Source organism: Cetorhinus maximus, chromosome 20 (genome assembly GCF_964194155.1).
Source record: "Cetorhinus maximus chromosome 20, sCetMax3.hap1.1, whole genome shotgun sequence".
NCBI lineage: Eukaryota > Metazoa > Chordata > Chondrichthyes > Lamniformes > Cetorhinidae > Cetorhinus > Cetorhinus maximus.
In genome coordinates this window covers 8,248,302-8,260,204 of record NC_135898.1, presented here as the reverse complement: position 1 = coordinate 8,260,204, position 11,903 = coordinate 8,248,302, and positions in this window count along the sequence as shown.

Below are 11,903 nucleotides of genomic sequence, written 5' to 3'. Positions count from 1 at the left end.
CATCAAATAGTGCCAAGGACATTCTGTATGCTCCCTTCATCAAAGAGTGCCATGACTCTTCTACATCCTCCCTTGGTTAAATAGTGCCACGAATATTCTGCATCCTCCCTTCATCAAATAGAGCCATGAATCTTCGATATCCTCCCTTCAACAAATATTGCTATGAATCTTCTACATCTTCCATTCACCAAATAGTGCCATGAATGTTCTACATCCTCCCTTCGTCAAATCATGCCATGAATCTTCTACAGCTGCCCTTCATGAAATAGTGCCATGGGTCTTCTATATCTTCCCTTCATTAGACAGTGCCATGAATCTACCACATCTTCCCTTTATCAAATAGTGCCATGAATCTTCTACATCCTCCCTTGGTCAAATTGTGCCAAGGATCTTCTGTATGCTCCCTTCATCAAAGAATGCCATGACTCTTCTACATCTTCCCTTGGTCAAATAGTGCCACGAATATTCTGCATCCTCCCTTCATCAAATAGAGCCATTAATCTGCTACATCTTCCATTCACCAAATACTGCCATGAATGCTCTACATCCTCCCTTCGTCAAATCATGCCATGAATCATCTACAACATCCCTTCATGAAACAGTGCCGTAGGTCTTCTAAATCTTCCCTTCATTAAATAGTGCCATGGAATCTTCTACATCCTCCCTTCATCAAATAGTTCCATGAACATTCTACATCCTCCCTTCATCAAATAGTGCAATGAATCTTCTCCAGCCTCCCTTTGTCAAGTAGAACCATGAATATTCGACATCCTCCCTTCATCAAATTATGCCATGAGTCTTCTATATCCTCCCTTCGTCAAATCGTGCCATGAATCTTCTACATCTTCCCTTAATCAAATGGTGCCATGGAATCTCCGATATCCTCCCATCGTCAAATCGTGCCATGAATCTTCTACATCCTCCTTTCTTCAAATAGTGGCATATATCTTCTACATTCTCCCTTCATCAAATCGGGCCAAGAATCTTCTGCATACTCCCTTCATCTAATAGCGCCATGAGTCTTCCACATCTTCCCTTCGTCAAATACTGCCACGAATCTTCAACATCCTTCCTTGCTCAGATAGTGCCATGGAATCTTCTCCATCCTCCCTTCATCAAATGGTGCCATGAATCCTCTATATCCTCCCTTTGACAAATAATGCCATGAATCTGCTTTATCCTCCCTTCATCAAACAGTTCCATGAATCTTCTACATCTTCCCTTCCTCAAACAGTGCCATGGATCTTCTACATCCTCCCTTAGACAAATAGTGTAATGAATCTTCTACATATACCGTTCATTAAATAGAGCCATGTATATTCTACAGCCACCCTTCATCAAAACGGGCCAAGAATCTTCAGCATACATCCTTCATCAAACAGTGCCATGAGTCTTCTACATCTTCCCTTCGTCAAATACTGCCATGTATCTTCGACATCCTCCCTCCATCAAACAGTTCCATGAATATTCTACATCTTCCCTTCCTCAAACAGTGGCATGAATCTTCTACATCCTCCCAAGGACAAATAGTGTCATGAATCCTCTACATGCTCCGTTCATTAAATAGTGTCCTGGATCTTCTACATCCTCCGTTGGTCAAATAGTGCCAAGAATCTTCCATATCCTCCCTTGGTCACATAGTGCCATGAATCTTCGACATCCTCCATTGGTCAAATAGTGCCATGAATCTTCTACATCTTCCCTTCATCAATTAGTGCCATGAATCTTCGACAACCTCCCTTCGTCAAATAGAGCCATGAATCATCTCCATCCTCCCTTCTTCAAATTGTGCCATGGAATCTTCTACATCCTCCCTTCATCGAATAGTGCCATGAATTTTCAACTTCCTCCCTTCATCCTTGGTCAAATACTGCCATAAATGTTCTATATCCGCCTTTCGTCAAACAGTGCCATGAAACCTCTTCATTCTTCCATGGTCAAATAGTGCCATGAATCTTCTATATCCTCCCTTCATCAAGTAGTGCCCTTGAATCTTCTACATCCTCCCTTCATCAAGCAGTTCCATTGGAATTCTACATCAACCATTCATCAAATAGTGCCATGAATCTTCTACATCTTTGCTTCGTCAAATATTGCCCTGGATCTTCTAAATCCCCCCTTGGTCAAATCGTGCCACGAATCTTCTACATCCTCCCTTCGTCAAATAGTGCCATGAATCTTCGACATCCTCCATTTGTCAAATAGTGCCATGAATCATCTACATCTTCCCTTCATCAAGTAGTGCCATAAATCTTCGACATCCTCCCTTCGTCAAATAGTGCTATGAATCATCCCCATCCACCCTTCATCAACTTGTGCCATGAATCTTCAACATCCTCCCTTCATCCTTGGTCAAATAGTGCCATGAATGTTCTATATCCTACTTTCGTCAAACAGTGCCATGAATCCTCTACATCCTTCCATGGTCAAATAGTGCCATGAATATTCTATATCCTCCCTTCATCAAGTAGTGCCATTGAATCTCCTTCATCCTCATCAAGTAGTCCCACTGGAATTCTACATCCACCATTCATCAAAGCGTGCCATGAATCTTCGATATCCTCCCCTCGTCAAATACTCCCATGAATTCTCTACCTCCTCCCTTGGTCAAATAGTGCCATGAATCTTCTACATCCTCCCTTCCTCAAATAGTGCCATGGATCTTCGACATCCTCCCCTCGCCAAATAGTGTCATGAATCTTCGACATCTTCCCTTCGTCAAATTGTGCCAGCAATCTTCTACATCCTCCCTTCATCAAAAAGTGCCATCAGACTTCTATATCCTCCCTTCATCAAATTGGGCCATGAATCTCCTATATCTTCCCTTAATCAAATAGTGCCATGGAATCATAGATATCCTCCGTTCATCAAATAGTGCCATGAATCTGCTACATCTTCTGTTGGCCAAATAGTGCCATGAATGTTCTACATCCTCCCTTCGTCAAATTGTGCCATGAATGTTCTACAGCTTCTCTTCGTCAAACAGTGCCATGAATCTTCTACATCCTCCCTAGGACAAATAGTGTCATGAATCCTCGACATGCTCCGTTCATTAAATAGTGTCCTGGATCTTCTACATCCTCCATTGGTCACATAGTGCCATGAATCTTCGACATCCTCCATTGGTCAAATAGTGCCATGAATCTTCTACATCTTCCCTTCATCAAGTAGTGCCATGAATCTTTGACAACCTCCCTTCGTCAAATAGAGCCATGAATCATCTCCATCCACCCTTCTTCAAATTGTGCCATGGAATCTTCTACATCCTCCCTTCATCGAATAGTGCCATCAATTTTCAACATCCTCCCTTCATCCTTGGTCAAATACTGCCATAAATGTTCTATATCCTCCTCTCGTCAAACAGTGCCATGAATCCTCTTCATCCTTCCATGGTCACATAGTGCCATGAATCTTCTATATCCTCCCTTCATCAAGTAGTGCCATTGAATCTTCTACATCCTCCCTTCATCAAGCAGTTCCATTGGAATTCTACATCAACCATTCATCAAATAGTGCCCTGAATCTTCTACATCTTTGCATCGTCAAATATTGCCATGGATCTTCTACATCCACCCTTGCTCAAATCGTGCCACGAATCTTCTACATCCTCCCTTCGTCAAATAGTGCCATGAATCTTCGACATCCTCCATTCGTCAAATAGTGCCATGAATCTTCTACATCTTCCCTTCATCAAGTAGTGCCATAAAACTTCGACATCCTCCCTTCGCCAAAGAGTGCCAGCAATCTTCTACATCCTCCCTTCATCAAAAAGTGAAATGCAATCTTCTACATCCTCCCTTCCTCAAATAGTGCCATGAATCTTCAATATCCTCCATTCGTCAAATACTCCCATGAATTCTCTACATACTTCCTTGGTCAAATAGTGCCATGGATCTTCTACAAACTCCCTTCATCAAATAGTGCCATGGATCTTCTACATCCTCCCTTCATCAAACACTGCCATGTGTCTTCTATATCCTCCCTTTGTCAAATCGTGCCATGAATTTTGTACATCTTCCCTACATCAAATGGTGCCCTGGAATCTTCTACATCCTCCCTTCATCAAATAGTGCCATGAATCTTCTACATCCTCCCTTGGTCAAATAGTGCCAAGGACATTCTGTATGCTCCCTTCATCAAAGAGTGCCATGACTCTTCTACATCCTCCCTTGGTTAAATAGTGCTACGAATATTCTGCATCCTCCCTTCGTCAAATAGAGCCATGAATCTTCGATATCCTCCCTTCATCAAATATTGCTATGAATCTTCTACATCTTCCCTTCATCAAACAGTGCCTTGAATATTCTACATCTTCCCTTCCTCAAACAGTGCCATGGATCTTCAACATCCTCCCTTGGACGAATAGTGTCATGAATCTTCTACATACACCATTCATTAAATAGTGCCATGGATCTTCTACATCCTCCCTTCGTCAAAGCGTGCCATTAGTATTCTACATGCTTCCTTGTTCAAATAGTGCCCTGAATCTTCTGCATCCCTCCTTGGTTAAATAGTGCCAGGGAACCTTCTATATCCTTCCTTTGTCAAACAGTGCCATGCATTTTCGACATCTTTCCTTCATGAAATAGTACCATGAATCTTCTACATCCGCCCTTGGTCAAATAGTGCCATGAATCTACTGAATCTGCCCTTCGTCAAACAGTGCCATGAAACTTATACACCCATCCTTCTTCAAATAGTTACATGAATCTTCTACATCCTCCCTTGGTCAAATAGTGCCATGAATCTTCTACATCCTCTCTTGGTCAAATAATGCCATGGATCTACTACATCCTCCCTTCATCAAATAGTGCCATCAATCTTCTATATCCTCCCCTGGTCAAATAGTGCCATGAATCTTCTACATCCTTCCTTCATCAAATAGTGCCATGAATCTACCACATCTTCCCTTTCTCAAATAATGCCATGAAATCTTCTACATCCTCCCTTCTTGAAATAGTGCCATGAATCTTCTACATCCCCCCTTCATCAAATATGGCCATGGAATCTTCTACATCCTCCCTTCATCAAATAGTGCCATGAATCCTCTACTATCTCCCTTCATCAATAGTGCCATTAATCTTCCACATCCTTCCTTGGTGAAATAGTGCCATGAATCTTCGATATCCACCATTTATCAAACAGTGCCACGGATCTTCTATGTCTTCCCGTCATCAAATAATACCATGAATCTTCGACATATTCCCTTCATCAAATAGTGCAAAGAATCTTCTTCATATTCCCTTCGTCATATAGTGCCACGAACTCTTCTACATCTTCCCTTCATTAAATAGTGCCATGAGTCTTCTACATCCTCCGTTGGTCAAAAAGTGTCATAAATCTACCACATCTTCCCTTCATCCAGTAGTGCCATGAAATCTTCTGCATCCTCCCTTCTTGAAATATTGCCATGAATCTTCTACATCTTCCCCTCACAAACAGTGCCATGAATCATCTCCATCCTCCCTTTGTCAAATTGTGCCATGAAATCTTCTGCATCCTCCCTTCATCAAATAGTGCCGTGAATCTTCAATATCCTCCCCTCGTCAAATACTCCCATGAATTCTCTACGTCCTGCCTTGGTCAAATAGTGCCATGAATCTTCTACATCCTCCCTTGATCAAATAGTGCCAAGAATCTTCTACATCATCCCTTGCTGACATAGTGCCATCAATCTTCAACATCCTCCATTCGTCAAACAGTGCCATGAATCTTCGACATCCTCCCTTCTTCAAATAGTGCCATGAATCTTCGACATCTTCCCTTCATCAAATTGTGCCAGGAATCTTCTACATCCTCCCTTCATCAAATAGTGCCATGTGTCTTCTATATCTTCCCTTCATCAAATAGTGCCATGGAATCTTCTACATCCTCCCTTCATCAAACAGTGCCATTAATCCTCTATATTCTCCCTTCATCAAATAGTGCCATAAATACTCTACATCCTTCCTTGGTGAAGTAGTGCCATGAATCTTCGATATCCACCATTTATCAAACAGTGCCATGGATCTTCTACGTCTTCCCGTCATCAAATAATACCATGAATCTTCGACATATTCCCTTCATCAAATAGTGCAAAGAATCTTCTTCATATTCCCTTCGTCATATAGTGCCATGCATTTTCTACATCTTCCCTTCACTAAATAGTGCCATGAATCTTCTACATTCTCCATTGGTCAAAAATGCCATAAATCTACCACATCTTCCCTTCATCAAATAGTGCCATGAATCTTCAATATCCTCCCCTCGTCAAATATTCCCATGAATTCGCTACGGCCTCCTGTGGTCAAATAGTGCCATGAATCTTCTACAAACTCCCTTCATCAAATAATGCCAAGAACCTTCTACATCCTCCCTTGGTCACATAGTGCCATGAATCTTCTACATCCTCCCTTGGTCAAATAGTGCCAAGGACATTCTGTATGCTCCCTTCATCAAAGAGTGCCATGACTCTTCTACATCCTCCCTTGGTTAAATAGTGCTACGAATATTCTGCATCCTCCCTTCGTCAAATAGAGCCATGAATCTTCGATATCCTCCCTTCATCAAATATTGCTATGAATCTTCTACATCTTCCCTTCATCAAACAGTGCCTTGAATATTCTACATCTTCCCTTCCTCAAACAGTGCCATGGATCTTCAACATCCTCCCTTGGACGAATAGTGTCATGAATCTTCTACATACACCATTCATTAAATAGTGCCATGGATCTTCTACATCCTCCCTTCGTCAAAGCGTGCCATTAGTATTCTACATGCTTCCTTGTTCAAATAGTGCCCTGAATCTTCTGCATCCCTCCTTGGTTAAATAGTGCCAGGGAACCTTCTATATCCTTCCTTTGTCAAACAGTGCCATGCATTTTCGACATCTTTCCTTCATGAAATAGTACCATGAATCTTCTACATCCGCCCTTGGTCAAATAGTGCCATGAATCTACTGAATCTGCCCTTCGTCAAACAGTGCCATGAAACTTATACACCCATCCTTCTTCAAATAGTTACATGAATCTTCTACATCCTCCCTTGGTCAAATAGTGCCATGAATCTTCTACATCCTCTCTTGGTCAAATAATGCCATGGATCTACTACATCCTCCCTTCATCAAATAGTGCCATCAATCTTCTATATCCTCCCCTGGTCAAATAGTGCCATGAATCTTCTACATCCTTCCTTCATCAAATAGTGCCATGAATCTACCACATCTTCCCTTTCTCAAATAATGCCATGAAATCTTCTACATCCTCCCTTCTTGAAATAGTGCCATGAATCTTCTACATCCCCCCTTCATCAAATATGGCCATGGAATCTTCTACATCCTCCCTTCATCAAATAGTGCCATGAATCCTCTACTATCTCCCTTCATCAATAGTGCCATTAATCTTCCACATCCTTCCTTGGTGAAATAGTGCCATGAATCTTCGATATCCACCATTTATCAAACAGTGCCACGGATCTTCTATGTCTTCCCGTCATCAAATAATACCATGAATCTTCGACATATTCCCTTCATCAAATAGTGCAAAGAATCTTCTTCATATTCCCTTCGTCATATAGTGCCACGAACTCTTCTACATCTTCCCTTCATTAAATAGTGCCATGAGTCTTCTACATCCTCCGTTGGTCAAAAAGTGTCATAAATCTACCACATCTTCCCTTCATCCAGTAGTGCCATGAAATCTTCTGCATCCTCCCTTCTTGAAATATTGCCATGAATCTTCTACATCTTCCCCTCACAAACAGTGCCATGAATCATCTCCATCCTCCCTTTGTCAAATTGTGCCATGGAATCTTCTGCATCCTCCCTTCATCAAATAGTGCCGTGAATCTTCAATATCCTCCCCTCGTCAAATACTCCCATGAATTCTCTACGTCCTGCCTTGGTCAAATAGTGCCATGAATCTTCTACATCCTCCCTTGATCAAATAGTGCCAAGAATCTTCTACATCATCCCTTGCTGACATAGTGCCATCAATCTTCAACATCCTCCATTCGTCAAACAGTGCCATGAATCTTCGACATCCTCCCTTCTTCAAATAGTGCCATGAATCTTCGACATCTTCCCTTCATCAAATTGTGCCAGGAATCTTCTACATCCTCCCTTCATCAAATAGTGCCATGTGTCTTCTATATCTTCCCTTCATCAAATAGTGCCATGGAATCTTCTACATCCTCCCTTCATCAAACAGTGCCATTAATCCTCTATATTCTCCCTTCATCAAATAGTGCCATAAATACTCTACATCCTTCCTTGGTGAAGTAGTGCCATGAATCTTCGATATCCACCATTTATCAAACAGTGCCATGGATCTTCTACGTCTTCCCGTCATCAAATAATACCATGAATCTTCGACATATTCCCTTCATCAAATAGTGCAAAGAATCTTCTTCATATTCCCTTCGTCATATAGTGCCATGCATTTTCTACATCTTCCCTTCACTAAATAGTGCCATGAATCTTCTACATTCTCCATTGGTCAAAAATGCCATAAATCTACCACATCTTCCCTTCATCAAATAGTGCCATGAATCTTCAATATCCTCCCCTCGTCAAATATTCCCATGAATTCGCTACGGCCTCCTGTGGTCAAATAGTGCCATGAATCTTCTACAAACTCACTTCATCAAATAATGCCAAGAACCTTCTACATCCTCCCTTGGTCACATAGTGCCATGAATCTTTGACATCCTCCCTTTGTCAAATAGTGCCATGAATCTTCGACATCCTCCCTTCATCAAATAGTGCCATGTGTCTTCTATATCCTCCCTTTGTCAAATCGTGCCATGAATCTTCTACATCTTTCCTACATCAAATAGTGCCCTGGAATCTTCTACATCTCCCTTCATCAAAGAGTGCCATGACTCTTTTACATCCTCCCTTGGTCAAATAGTGCCACGAATATTCTGCATCCTCCCTTCGTCAAATAGAGCCATGAATCTTCAACATCCTCCCTTCATCAAATTGTGCCATGAGTCTTCTATATCCTCCCTTCGTCAAATCGTGCCATGAATCTTCTACATCTTCCCTTAATCAAATAGTGCCATGGAATCTCCGATATCCTCCCTTCATCAAATAGTGCCATGAATCTGCTACATCTTCCATGGGCCACATAGTGCCAAGAATGTTCTACATCCTCCCTCCGTCTAATAGTGCCATGAATCATCTACATCCTCCCTTCTTCAAATACTGCCATGAATCTTCTAAATCTTCACTTCGTCAAATCGTGCCATATATCTTCTACCTCCTCCCTTCATCAAATCGGGCCAAGAATCTTCTGCATACTCCCTTCATCAAATAGTGCCATGAATCTTCTATATCCTCCCTTCATCAAACAGTTCCATGAATATTCTACATCTTCCTTTCCTCGAATAGTGCCATGAATCTTCGACATCCTCCATTCGTCAAATACTGCCATGAATCTTCTACATCTTCCCTTCATCAAGTAGTGCCATAAATCATCGACATCCTCCCTTCATCAAATAGTGCCATGAATCATCCCCATCTACCCTTCATCAACTTGTGCCATGAATCTTCAACATCCTCCCTTCATCCTTGGTCAAATAGTGCCATGAATGTTCTATATCCTACTTTCGTCAAACAGTGCCATGAATCCTCTACATCCTTCCATGGTCAAATAGTGCCATGAATATTCTATATCCTCCCATCATCAAGTAGTGCCATTGAATCTTCTACATCCGCCCTTCATCAAGTAGTTCCATTGGAATTCTACATCCACCATTCATCAAAGCGTGCCATGAATCTTCGATATCCTCCCCTCGTCAAATACTCCCATGAATTCTCTACCTCCTCCCTTGGTCAAATAGTGCCATGAATCTTCTACATCCTCCCTTCCTCAAATAGTGCCATGGATCTTCGACATCCTCCCTTCGCCAAATAGTGTCATGAATCTTCGACATCTTCCCTTCGTCAAATTGTGCCAGCAATCTTCTACATCCTCCCTTCATCAAATTGGGCCATGAATCTCCTATATCTTCCCTTAATCAAATAGTGCCATGGAATCATAGATATCCTCCGTTCATCAAATAGTGCCATGAATCTGCTACATCTTCTGTTGGCCAAATAGTGCCATGAATGTTCTACATCCTCCCTTCGTCAAATTGTGCCATGAATGTTCTACAGCTTCTCTTCGTCAAACAGTGCCATGAATCTTCTGCATCCTCCCTTCGTCAAAAGGTGACATGAATCTTCTAAAACTTCCCTTCGTCAAATAGAGCCATGTATATTCTACAGCCACCCTTCATCAAAACGGACCAAGAATCTTCAGCATACATCCTTCATCAAACAGTGCCATGAATCTTCTACATCTTCCCTTCGTCAAATACTGCCATGTATCTTCGACAACCTCCCTCCATCAAACAGTTCCATGAATATTCTACATCTTCCCTTCCTCAAACAGTGGCATGAATCTCCTACATCCTCCCTAGGACAAATAGTGTCATGAATACTCTACATGCTCCGTTCATTAAATAGTGTCCTGGATCTTCTACATCCTCCGTTGGTCACATAGTGCCAAGAATCTTCCATATCCTCCCTTGGTCACATAGTGCCATGAATCTTCGACATCCTCCATTCATCAAGTAGTGCCATGAATCTTCGACAACCTCCTTTCGTCAAATAGTGCCATGAATCATCTCCATCCTCCCTTCTTCAAATTGTGCCATGGAATATTCTACATCCTCCCTTCATCGAATAGTGCCATGAATTTTCAACATCCTCCCTTCATGCTTGGTCAAATACTGCCATAAATGTTCTATATCCTCCTTTCGTCAAACAGTGCCATGAATCCTCTTCATCCTTCCATGGTCAAATAGTGCCATGAATCTTCTATATCCTCCCTTCATCAAGTAGTGCCATGAACCTTCTACATCTTTGCTTCGTCAAATATTGCCCTGGATCTTCTACATCCCCCCTTGGTCAAATAGTGCCACGAATCTTCTACATCCTCCCTTCGTCAAATAGTGCCATGAATCTTCGATATCCTCCCCTCGTCAAATACTCCCATGACTTCTCTACGTCCTGCCTTGGTCAAATAGTGCCATGAATCATCTCCATCCTCCCTTCTTCAAATTGTGCCATGGATCTTCTACATCTTCCCTTGGTCAAATAATGCCATGAAACTTCTACAACCTCTATTGATCAAATCGTGCAAAGAAACTTCTTCTTCCTCCCTTTATCAAATAGTGCCATGAGTCTTCTATATCCTCCCTTCGTCAAATAGTGCCATAAATCTGCTACATCTTCTATTGGCTAAATAGTGCCATGAATGTTCTACATCCTCCCTTCGTCAAATTGTGCCATGAATCTTCTAAAGCTTCCCTTCGTCAAACAGTGCCATGAATCTTCTGCATCTTCCCTTCGTCAAATAGTGCCATGTATATTCTACATCCTTCCTTTTTCAAACAGTGCCATGGATCTTCTACATCCTCCACTGGTCAAATAGTGCCATGAATCTTCTACATCCTCCCTTGGTTAAAGAGTGCTATGAATCTTCTACATCTTCCCTTCATCAAGTAGTGCCATGAATCTTCAACATCCTCCCTTCGTCAAATAGTGCCGTGATCCTTCAAGATCCTCGCTTCATCAAAGAGTGCCATGAAGCTTCTACATCTTCCCCTCGTCAAATAGTGCCATGAATCTTCTACATACTCCCTTCATCAAATAGTGCCATGGATCTTCTGCATCTTCCCTTCATCAAATTGTGCCATGAATCTTCTACATCCTCCCTGGTTAAATAGTGTCATGGATCTTCTACATCCGCCCTTGGTCAAAGAGTACCATGAATCTTCTGCATCCTCCCTTCATCAAATATAGCCATGATTCTTTGATATCCTCCCTTTGTCAAATAGTGCCATGAATCTTCTACATCCTCCCTGGTTAAATAGTG